This window comes from Micromys minutus (genome assembly GCF_963924665.1).
Source record: "Micromys minutus genome assembly, chromosome: 17".
Taxonomy (NCBI): Eukaryota; Metazoa; Chordata; class Mammalia; order Rodentia; family Muridae; genus Micromys; species Micromys minutus.
This window is the reverse complement of record NC_137952.1, coordinates 42,614,408-42,627,036: the sequence shown is the minus strand read 5'-3', so window position 1 is coordinate 42,627,036 and position 12,629 is coordinate 42,614,408.

Genomic DNA, 12,629 nt, shown 5'->3' with positions numbered 1-12,629 from the left:
TGTCCATTCAGTTTGTGTCCACACATTAGCCACATTTCTCAGTTGAGTTGCCAGCTGTGCTACTTGATAGTTCTCATCTTCTACGCTAGAATTTGCTCATTCCTCCCCAGGTTACTGGGAAAATGTAGTCTCTGAGGTGGGAAATACCCTTGGTGACCCAGGAAACCTCAGATGCATCTATAGATGGTAAGAGATACCTTTGGATTTCTAGGACTAAACTTAGGTCTACCTGCATCTTATTCAAAAGCCTTAAGTTACAGATTTGGTTTTCTTACTATGCAGCTATTTCATCATTAAGTTGTTCATTTTTTTATTCCATATCCTATCTATCTATCTATCTATCTATCTATCTATCTATCCATCTATCCATCCATCCATCCATCCATCCATCCATCCATCCATCCATCCATCCATCATCTATCTATCTATCTATCTATCTATCTATCTATCTATCTATCTATCTATCATCTACCTCTCTATTAATCATCTATATATCTATCTAATCATCTGTGTTCTACATATTCACATATGTACACTAGTGTGTATGATGTTTGTGCACATGTGTATAGATGGTAAGAAGATAGATTGACAGATAGATGGCTAGATAGATAGATGGTAAGATAGATAGATGATAGATGATAGATAGATAGATAGATAGATAGATAGATAGACAGATAAATAGATAGATAGAAAGAATGTGGAATAAAGAAATGAACAACTTAATGATGAAATGCCTTCATGGTAAGGAAACCATATCTGTAACATTGGAGGCCAGAGGTACACATCAAGTAACATTCTCAACCTTATTTTTGAGACAAGGTCTCTTACTAAGCCTGGACTCTGTCAGTAATCCTGACTACTTGCAGGAGTCCCAGTGATCTTCTGTCTCCATTTCCCCAGCTCTGTGATTATCCGTAGAGGCTGCTGCACCTGGATTTTCCCACAAGATTCCTGAGTATCTTAGCCTTCATGCTTCCACAACAAGCACATTACTGACGGCATCTCTCTGCCACATTATTGAAGGCACGCATCATTTTTCTTGAACCAGTTCAAGAAACAGAATACTAAAGACATTAGGTAATTATGAAGCCAACTCAGCTCAAGTCAAAGAATCCTGATCTTATGAAGAAGAAAACATCACCTCCCATTTGCAATTCCTTTTGATGTCTCCCTTGTTTATACTCTCCAACAGTAGCATCTGCCTTCCTCAAGGGTTCACATGCTATGTCTGACTTTTGAAAGAATCATTTTCTTTTGCAGATACTTTGTTATTTTCACTTTCTTTGAACTTGGGTATTTCTATGTCTCAGATGTTTTCACAATTTCTATTTCTTTGGCGGTCCCTATTACATAAAATGAAAGTCTATTTCCTTCCAATGCAATGTGAAGTACCTGGTTTGCAATATTACATTTCAATAACCTCTTACAAGTAATTTGTTTCTTGTATATCAACCAACCAAATATGGCTCTCAACAAAGATCAATAAAATAATGTGTTTAAATTGTTGTATTTTAAGATTGAACCTAGTAAAGCCAGAACAACCTCAAAATTATAAGCATTAGATTTTCCTACCTTGTACTTGAAAATTTATATCTACTTAGTTGAATTTCTTTACACACAAACATATATATATATTCATAGTTGCAGCAGAAAGAAGGAAAGATTTGTTTGGTGTTTAATTCTACTTTTATTTTTTTATATCTCTCTTTTTTATTGAATATTCTCTGTATTTACATTTCAGATGTTATCCTATTCCCCCAATTCCATACCCCTCCCCTTGCTTCCATAAAGATGCTCCTTCTCCCAACCACCCTCTCTCACCTCAGAACCGTGACATTCCCCTACACTGGGAAAAAGAGTCTTCACTGGACCAAAGGCCTCTCCTGCCATTGATGCCAGAAAATGCTGTCCTCTGCTTCATATGGGCCTGGAGCAGTTCACTTGGTCTCTCCAAGGGAACTCAATGGTTGGTGTTTTAGTCCCTGGAAGCTGTGGTGGGTTTGGGTAGTTGATCATTTCGTTCTTCCCATGGGGTTGCAGACCAGAAGGGAAGATGTAAAAGCAACCCTCCAAGTTTTATTTTCCTCTTGATATGATTCTTACCTAGACTTATACAATTAATGGTCTTTCATCCAGTTATTCATGTATTTGTTTGTTGAGTGAGTTCAGTGTCAGCAAACTTACAGGGAAATTCAAAAGAGCCTGAGAAAGTACTACCTGGTAAGCATGTGGTATTCAGAAGAAAAGCGATGCGTTGTGAACAGTCATGAATGCTGTAAAATGTTTGTACAGTCCTCCGTGTTGTCCAACTAGATAAAAGGAGACTGTGCAAATAAATCTGTTAGGAACCCAATGGAGAAGAAAAACATTAGATTGAGCCTCAGCATCCCTTGGCATCTGTAAAGTTCTAATCCAGTTCCTCTTATTACTTAGCAAGTTAGTGTCTGTTTGGTAACTGTCTCAGTGATGGGCTACAAATGACTAGAAAATGCAAACTCTGTTGGTCAGAACATTCTTTTTTTCTATTTGTACCTCAGAGAAACTGCCATTTTCAGAATAATGATTAGCTAGTTATTTTGCACCAGACAATTGGCCAATAAGGGTCTTAGAAGTGATGGTCCTGAGCCATCTGCTCTCATTTTGATGTTAGCCCAGGACCCTGTTTTCCCACTCCAAATACAGTGTCTCTGGTCTTTCAGTGGTCCCTTGGAGGATAATCCAAAAATAATTTTGTAATTTTAAAAATCTCATATCGAAAGGTTGAAAAGAGGGATTGAGGGATATATTGAGATATTGTCTTCCAAATAACTCGACGTGTTACCATCATCTAAGAAAATTCTAGGTGGCTTGTGGGACATAAGGGATATTCTACATCTCCTTGATAGTCTTACTATGATAAGGTTGCCACAGATTCATTTGGACCCTCTCGGCCTCTCACTGGATGAATGCTCTGGCTGGTCTCTTTACTAGCATCAGCTTTGTCAAATGCTCACCTTTCGTTCATTTCTTCCTCCTGCCAAAGAGAACTCACTCCGCTACTCTTCCTTTCTTCCTTCTTTCCTTTTGTCCTGCTGGTTTCTTTCTCTTTCCTTTCTTTCTATTCTGTCTCTCTTTCCCTTCATTTGGTGGTCTCATTATATAGCAGATGCTGGGCTTGAATTAAAGATCCCCCTTCCTCAGTTTCCTGAGTGCTGGGATTACAGGTGTGTTCCTTTACATCCAGCTCAAGCCCTCTTTCATAAGTGTATACCTAATTATGTCACCGCTGCTAAACTAGTTCACTTCCTTCTTCATAATGTTTGGGGTTCTTACTAGGTAGTGAAATCCTGCTTCATTCTGTTCCATAGGTCATCCAAATTCTTCAGCCATGCAGAATAACACTTGAGTCTGGACTATTTTCTGGGTGGAGGCTCTCTTCCTCCAAGTTTTTACTGTCTCCAACCCTGAGAGCCATCCTGAGAACTTGCTGTCCCTTAGTCCCTCTTTTTCCCCAGGTTTGGTTTCTTGTGCAGCTGCATTGAATGCCCTGCTTACCCCGAAGCCTGAATTAACAACTGTGCAGTGTAGATGGTTTCTGTTCTGCATCTTGCATGTCTAGAACTCTTGGGCTGAACAGGCTCTTTTCAGTCTGTAACACATGGAGGTTGCCCATTTTATCAACACATGATGATGTAACCACTGTAACTGTGATGTGATTAAATATCTGTCACTCTGGAAGATGGCAATTGTGCTTCTAAGGGTTGTTCTCCAGATCAGGCCTTGGGGTGAACCCTGAAAGAGTGAAGGTTCTAAGACACGAATAGCAACTATTTCTGATATTTTTTCAATGGGATATATTTTTGTCTTAATAATGTTAATATTTAAATTATTTCCTGTAAGGACACACATGCATGTGGCATCTTTAGTCAGAAACAAAGTTTAGACAGCAGTAGAGATTATGTTGTACTTATTATAATGGATTTTAAAACAAATATTTGGGGAATGAAAAAGGATTAAAGTAACTGATTTTTTTCTAGAGTTGGAATTATGGACTTTTTTTTTTTTTACCATTTTTCATCTGAATTGCAAGCTATTTCTCTTATACAATCTGTTTCATTTATAATCAAATTTTATATAGCTCCTAAAAAGTAAATAACATAATTCACATTTTATTTAATAATCAAACCATTTCATCAAGAGATTAGTTAACTCAATCAAATCTCACTGTCAAGACATTTAACTTTATTATTTGGAGAACATATAAATTAATATAAATTTTGATGTCTATCCTTTGATATGGAATAAAATGTGACTCTGGAAATTTATGAAATTGGACAGCATATTTCAGACTATTTGGAAGCCAAGTGTTTTGTTGGCCTTGGAGCAGAACCTAAAGCCAGCTTTGAATTATATAGTTGGATTTTAATGGAATATAACTGTCTATTTCTGTAGCCAATTATATTATTCTTTGGCACATAATACAGCAAACATGAAAAATTTACATATCCAGCAAAAGATTTCATGTGAAACAGCAATATATTCTTACACAATCTATAAAGGTGTAGTTACAGGTTCAGTGAGAATATTGACGATGAAAAGAAGGAAGAAACTCTTTTAGAATATTATTCATTTTGATTTTATTCTGTAAAATAAAAATGTCTTGGATATATTATTACAGAAAGTAAGCACACTTCAGTATTTATTGATAATGAAGATTTCTGTAACTGGCAAAAGATGAGCTAATTATTTATGTGCATATAGTTACTGAAAATGTCATTAGAAGGTTTGCTACAGCCATTCTAAGTTTACCTTTGTGTGCTTATTATCTAACACGTCTATGTCCACCGTTCCCAGCTCTGAACCTTGCTTTAGCTCTCCTTGGTTAGAAAAGTAGCTAGCAGCAGAAACGATGACAACTTAGAATAGTGTTTCTCAACCCATGGGTCCAACCTCTTTGAGAGGTCCAATGACTCTTTCATAAGGCTCACATATTAGATATCCTGCATATCAGATATTTACATATGATTTATAACAATAGCAAAATTAAAGTTCTGAAATAGCAACAAAAATAATTTTATGGTTGTAGGCCAACACGATATGAGGAACTGTATTAAAGGGCTGCAGCACTGGGAAGGCTGAGCACCACCGACATAAGAGTCTAACCACGATGGCAATTAAACACTCCAGCCTGAGAGAGGCAAGAATCACTTTCAGGGACATCCTCACCAATTCAAGCTAGCCTGTCATCTGGTACTTGGAGACTCACAAGCAGAAGGGGCATGCCCCTATTAAAAGCAGATTCCATATTTACTAAACAGGACTTTTTAATAACCTTGTCACTTTAAACATTAGACTTGATCAAGTTCTAAAGCTCTCAGGTCAGGCCACTATTACATGCATGTGGGCAGTTTTTGAAAATGTTTTTGGCCTGTCCCTTCTACTCCAGCGCAACTGATTCAGGTTCCAGGAATCAGAATAGCATAGAGAAATGTTTGCAATCCAGGGTACAAGTGGGTTCCTGGTGTATCACATAACACTTTCTGCATATAGCAGATGTGATGGCAGTTTGGTGCTGATCTACCTAGGTGGAGATTTTGGTACCTAAAGGCAAGTACTAAAATATTCCCATAGGAAATCCTGGAAAAGAACTTGGAAGAGGAACTTTCATTGGCTGAAACTTTAATGGAACTGTACAGCATTCACATTCCTTAAAGCAATATTATAATATTTCCTCAATTTGGCATTTTGCTTGTTTGTTTGTTTTTGTTTTTATGTGAGGAGAGGGGCCAAAACTGGCTGAAATTTGCCCTTTTCCACTTTACTTATTATTATTATTAATATCAACTATAATTTTGTTTTTATTAAAAATTTATACAATATATTTTGAGAATGTTTTTCCCATTCCTAATGCCTTGTAATCCTCACCATATCCCTACCCAATCAGCTTCATGGTTTTTTCTCTCTCTCAAAAACCCCCAAACCAGGAAAACCCAAAACAAATAAGCAAAAATCCCCAAACACAAAGGCCAATAAGACAAAAATTGCCCAAACAAAATACAGTGAAACAAAAAGACCATTGGCTTTGTTTAGTGTTGTCCAAGTTCTCCTGGGCATGTGGACTGCCTTAGATGGTGGTTGTAACTTCAGTAACTTCTCCAGTAACTAAGTTGCTAATAGCCTCTTAGTTAAGGGTGGGACTTTGCGTCTACTTCCTCGTGCTGGGATTTTGTCTTGCTGACCTGTCTAGGTCTTCAGTGGAATGCCACAATAGATTTGTGAGTTTGTATGTCCATTAATCCTGTTGTGTTTGGAAGACACTGTTTTCTAGGAATCATTATCATCTCTGGCTACAAGAATCTTTTAGCCTCCTCTGATACACAGATCTGGGAGGGCAGAGCTTTGATGAAAGCATCCCATTAATAATTGAGTACTCCAGTCTCCAACTCTCTCAACATTGTCCAGTTGTGGACCTCTATGTTTGTTACTGTCTACTTCAAGAAGCTTCTCTAATGGGTGAGAAATGATGGCACAGATCTACAGTAACAGCAATATATCATTAGGAGCCATTTTATTGCTATATTCATTTAGAAGAATAATTGTGCTTTCCTATAGGATCATTACTTATCTTGTCCCAGGTTCTTGGCCACTTTGACAATGTCAGATATGGGGTTCTATTTCATGAATGTACTGTAAATCCAATTAAAATGTTATAGTAACACCCATAACATTGTGCCACTGTTGTACCAGTGGTGTGGTATTGATTATTTTCATCCACAGTAGTATGCAGAGAACTTTCCAGCACCATTAGTGGTATTTAGTAGGAATGAAGCTTCTAATTTATTTTCTCTGTATTTGATAATTTAATAATTGACTTCAGGAATGTGAGTCTTGCCATTAGGTTGTGAAAAGCAACCAAAATAGTCTTGGCAATAGCCTGTGATGTTTGGAGAATTCCATGGCACCTCTGTTGTGATCAGTCTTAACAGAATGAAAGCTATACCTGGTGTTGGAGGTTTTACTTGGTGGCATGAGAAGTCTAGTTGTAGCACCATCTCCCTCATTATAGGGTCATTCTATTTACATTCTCTTCAGTTTTCTGGGTTTTGACCAATGTATTATATACACCCAGACCCTCCTCTTAATACAAAATACTTGCTGAATATCAATCCCTTGTAAATTTGCAATATGATAGCTTTATCTATAATTCATGAGTGAAACATGCATATATCTGCAGCACATAGGGAGAATGACCTTACCCTCGGGATAATTTAATGCCATATCACTAAACACATCTTCTCTTCCAGTTCCTCTAATCATTTTTCTCGTTGCTTTCATGTACCAGTATCTTATTTGATTTATACATTATGGGAAATGTCAGATTTCAGTTCATGTGCCAGAATCATCATCTTGGTCTCATTACTGTAATGTATTCCTATTGTTTGAAATATCACCAACAATTCAAAAGCTCTCAAATGTATGTCACTCACCGCATATTTTTCTACTAAGCATGTTTGGATACTTGGTTCTTTAACTGAGTACGTAGTGTGTGTCTCTCTTGTGTACTCCTTAGGTATGCTTTTATCCTGCTCACTGTATTATTCTGTGTCTATAACTTCATAAACCAGAAACCTAGGGTTGTCCATCGCATTGCCCTGATCACACTCAGAAAACAAGATCTTCACCATGTCCTGTGTACTGGGCCTCTGTGGTATTCTTCAAGTTCATTCTCGTCTCTGAGCCTCCACAATAAAATTAGTCATCTCTTGGTGCATCACACTACCCTGAACCATAGTGCCATAAACAGTGAGTTTTGTATATCTCTCATAGTGTCCATAGGTGGAAAGTTTGGTTGCAGCTCTACTAGATACTTCTGGACAGGGATTGCTTGTGAAAAATACACTCAAGATTGGCGGGAGCTATTTTCACCTGCTTCTGTGAAAGTCTGCCTGTCTGGCAAAGTCAAGCCAGGTCATGGTCCCCTTGCAGATTTCCTGGCCTGCTGACACTTGGACCAATAAGAGGAGCCACACTTGAAGCTCAAGGCGAGAGATCGAACATTCTATTAATCTTTATGGAAGAAACTGGGAGGTCTCTGGATGGGATCAAGTATCTTATGTATGTCGGCCACTGTTTCTGCTAGCTTGTGACTTTGTTTCCTATGATAATATAAAGTATATAAAGCCTATAGGGAATACATCCAGGGCTGGTGTGGTATAGACCTATAGCCCTCTAGATTGCTAAGCTTTGTCCCTGGGTCTTCTCTTCTGCCTTTCCTATAATCATCCCCACTACCTGCTCGGAGAACTGTTCTACTTAGCACCGGCAGGCCCAATTTACAAGATGCTTTGAAGGCTATTGCTATCCGAAAGGCTCCCAAGTGGTTAGATCTTCCAGTGTGGTTGATGTATACAGCTGGAGTGTTTGTGCTGGCTGCCCGCGGAAGGCTCAGTTCTTACGAAAGGGAATCATCCAACCAGGTGGCATCTGTGTTCTCACCACATGTCAGCTGGCCTCAGCAAACCAGCATTGCAATTATCGTTCATGGATTACCTTGGCAACATCATATTTGACTCATCTTATTAGCTACCCAGATCAGTCCTGATCAATGAAAGAATAGGGGTGCTAGCTGAAGTGTGAGGATTAACAGTGAAACCTTAGGGGTAATTCAGAGACAGACAAACAAGAGCCGCTAGTCCTAGATATTGCCTCACTTCCTCCAGAGAAGACAGAGCCCTCCTCAGTAGCCTTGGGGCTTTTCTTCATCTCCTCCATTTCCTAAAGTCCGTGAGAAGTGTTTTAATTAAGTGGCTTGGAAGTGTCACCTGCTGGCTTTAATTCTTCATGCTGGTACATTAAATTTAGAAGAAAATCCAAGTTCTTCTCTGAAAGGTCCTCAAAGTTAGACCTACGTCTCATGAGCGTTATCCCCATTGCTCTTTGGGTGCCGCCATCTTTGCGTTAAGTTCCCCGGACTTTCTCCTGCTCTTCATCAAACGTCACCACCTCAGGGCTTTTGTAAGGGTCTGTTCTTCATTTATAAATGCCGTTTTCTTCCCTCTGCTCAGTCTGGCTGTCTTTACCACTTCACCTTCAATGTGGGCATTTCTTCAGTGAAGGCTTCCTTGACTATCTATTTAAAACCTCACTTGGTGCTTTTAATCACAACACATTGATCCCAATTTATAATAACTACTCTGTTATGTAGGTACTTTCTTCTTATTGTAGAGGCAAGATCCTTCACGATACCAGACCCAGACTCTAGGATGCTGATAGTGAGTCCTTTAATGTTTTTTACAAGGCACAAATGAGTGAACAAATGACGTTTTATCTTTAGGTGAAATTCTATATAAATGTCTACATTGTAATTTTTCATTTGTCCCCGTTTAAAAAATTTCAGTAACTCCAAGGTAGAGGTAAGAGATTGAATAGGGAGAAACCAGAGTCAGCCAGAGTGTTTGGACTAGAAGGAAAACACCTTTTCTCTCTCCCTGTTCCAGTAATTTTCTTTAAACCAAAAGCCTAAAAAAGAATTGTGTTTCTGAACTATTGATTTTAGAATAAAGTATAAAGGATTTAAGTACATTTTGGTCCAACCTAGATGATGTTTTTAAGTTGAAGGATGAAATAGAAAACCACCAACCCAATTACTCCAACTGAACCAATCAATATGTTCCCTGTCTCACTCTTCCCCTCCCTCCCTGTTTAAACCCTTGCAGTATTTATCTCCATTTGCCAGAAATTTGTTATAAAATAGCTTGAATAATATGATCACCTATTGTCTTTTGTGTATTCCTAATTGTTCATTTCCAATGAAGGGAGTCCAAAAGCTTTATGGAACTCTGGCAAAAAAGGGTTGCCAACTAATTCATATGATTGTGACTCTGGGTCTGTGCTACAGAACAACATTCAAGGTTGACACCTGCCATGAGAACGCACCGTCTTTCCTTTCCCAGTTTTGTCACCACACTGTCAAAAATGACCTGCAAAGTCTTTGCAAAAAAGATTAAAATGATTTTCCTTTCTGGTCTGCAGTCTTTCCGCACATTCAGAATAATCAGTGCATTTTTCATATAGAAGACTGGAATTGAGACTCACCTGTAAGATCAGATGGAGTAAGGGACACGTAGAACCAAGAGTAATAGTGAAACTGTTTTGCAGAAGACTTGAAATTGTATGTACCCGCCAAGGGGAAGAAAAATCCCAGAGTTCTGCAGAAAAACCAGGTATAATGTCAGATACAAGAATTCATAAATACAGCAGTCATGGTTTGGATGGCAGTTATATATATATATATATATATATATATATATATATATATATATATATATATATATATATATATGTGTGTGTGTGTGTGTGTGTGTGTGTGTGTGTGTGTATATATATATATATATATATATATATATATGGGGGGAGGTATAGAGATAGATAGATGATAGATCTCCAAACTACTTCTGTTTCAGTGAATTATTGTGTGTGTGTATGTGTTTACTTACATATACTAATTCACTGAAACAGAAATATTTGGAAGCAGTGAATAAACACAGAAAAGGAAAGAATGTAGGGACTCCTCATCAGTTTTGTACGGAGAGATGATGGTGACGGCTGGAGGGTATGGGTGAAGTGGGAAGCAAATTCAAACAGTAAACTTAAGGAATTTAACAGGGGTGAACTGCAACAGCTGAGTACAGAGAGAAATGGCTTGTGACTGGGAATTTGTGTTTCGTGTTAGAATGGATGGAGATTTGTTTAATGGACCAGAAAAGAGTGAGGGTTAACTTGACAGGGGGACACACAGTGAGTGGACTGTGAGAGTTGGTGTTCCAACCACCACTGTAAATTCAAGCCCGTATTCATGAAAACAGAACGGTGACTACCGCAGGAGAAAGACGATGTGGGAACGCAGCAGGTGGTTAGTGTGAGTTCAGTACAGTACAAAGCGTCAAAATGGAATTCATTAATTATACGCTAAAATAAATGAAAATGTTAAAGCATGTCAAATGTCATGTGTTGATGGGACTGAGATTTAAAGACACAAGCCTAAGACGTAAAGATGAGAGCCATTCCAATTGGAGGTCTAAGGAGCTTGCCGGGGTAGTATGTGTCAAGATAAAGGTTTGGGAGGTGGTTTTAGAAATTTTGTTTTGACAGGGTTTTGTAGTTAGAAAATGTTCCTTTTATTTTCCAACATCCATGGCTTTTTGAGGGGGGGGGGAGCGTAAAATACATCTTTTTGTTGTTGTTGTTTTGTTTATTTTGGTCTTTTAAGGACATACCTGTTCAGTAGTAGTCTTGGTGATTGCACCAGGACCATATCCCGTAGATATGACATGGCAAAATCAATCTGACCACCAACAACGCTGCACTCTGAGACTGTAATGATGTCTAGAGTCCCAAAGCACTGGCTTTACTGGAGGTGAATGCATTTTCATTTGGGATTCTTGAAGGGAATACTGGGTCCCTTTGGTTGCCTTGCTGCTGAGACAAGAGCTCACATGGAAGGAAGAACAAAAGGAATACCGAAGCTGTGCCATGAGCACAGAGCCACAGCCTGGGAGTGAGACATTCCCAGAGATGGTAAGGATCAAGACTTGATCAGTCTCCTGCTTGAAACACTGCTTTAATAAAACTCCATACTGAAAGATTGCTGATGGTTTTGTGGAAGATGACCTATGAATGAGACTTAGACACAATGAAAAAACTGTGGTGTATTAACATAAAGTCTAGGCCAGAGGAACGACTCACAGTAAAGTGGAAACACATCACTTCCCCAACTGGTTCCTAGAACCTGGCCTCACCTTTTCCCTGGTGGTACAGTTTTTACTTATATTTTCCTCTATCTCTCTTTCTGGAATGGCTTTGTTATACAGGATGCCACCCCTTCTATCCAGTTCTTCTCTTCGAGGAGGGCCTTGGTGAGTCCTCATCCTTATGAAACTCACTTCATAAGACATTTCACTGTCTAAATTCCCTGCTTTCACCATATATACTGCAAGTCCACAGGTGGTGTGTTGTGGAGTCTTGTAGCTCTACTGGAGAAGCTGATGGTTCTGTCCTACCATGTCTGAAATCCTGGGATTTGACAATGTTCTATTTAAATATGCAAAACACCCTGAAATTCCCCCAGCATTAGCTTTTCTAATTGCCTCGAGGTATAGATTGGCAGCTCCTGCTTGTTTTTACAGGCTACTAAACTGAATATGTTCCAGGAGGAAGCCTATAGAAGTGGAGGCTAGTGAGGTCATTTGGGGTGTTCTTGCAAGGGGAAGAGAGATTTATGAATACTGTCTGAAGAGTTTCTATTGCTGTGACAAAAAGCCATGACAAAAAGGCAAGTTGTGGAGGAAAGGATTTATTTGGCTTACACTTCTACATCATAGTTCATCATTGGAGGAAGTCAGGTTAAAAATACAGGCAGGAGCTGATGCAGAGGCCATGGAGGATGCTACTTACTGGCTTGCTTTCTCTGACTCGCTTGCTCAGCCTGTCTTCTAAAACCCAGGACTACTGCCCATAATGGGATGATCACTAATTAAGAAAATGTCCTACATCTGGATCTCATGGATGCATCTTCTCAACTGAGGCTCCTTTTTTGGTGTGATGAGTCTAACTTGTGTCAAGTTGACACACAAAACCATCAACTATAGATA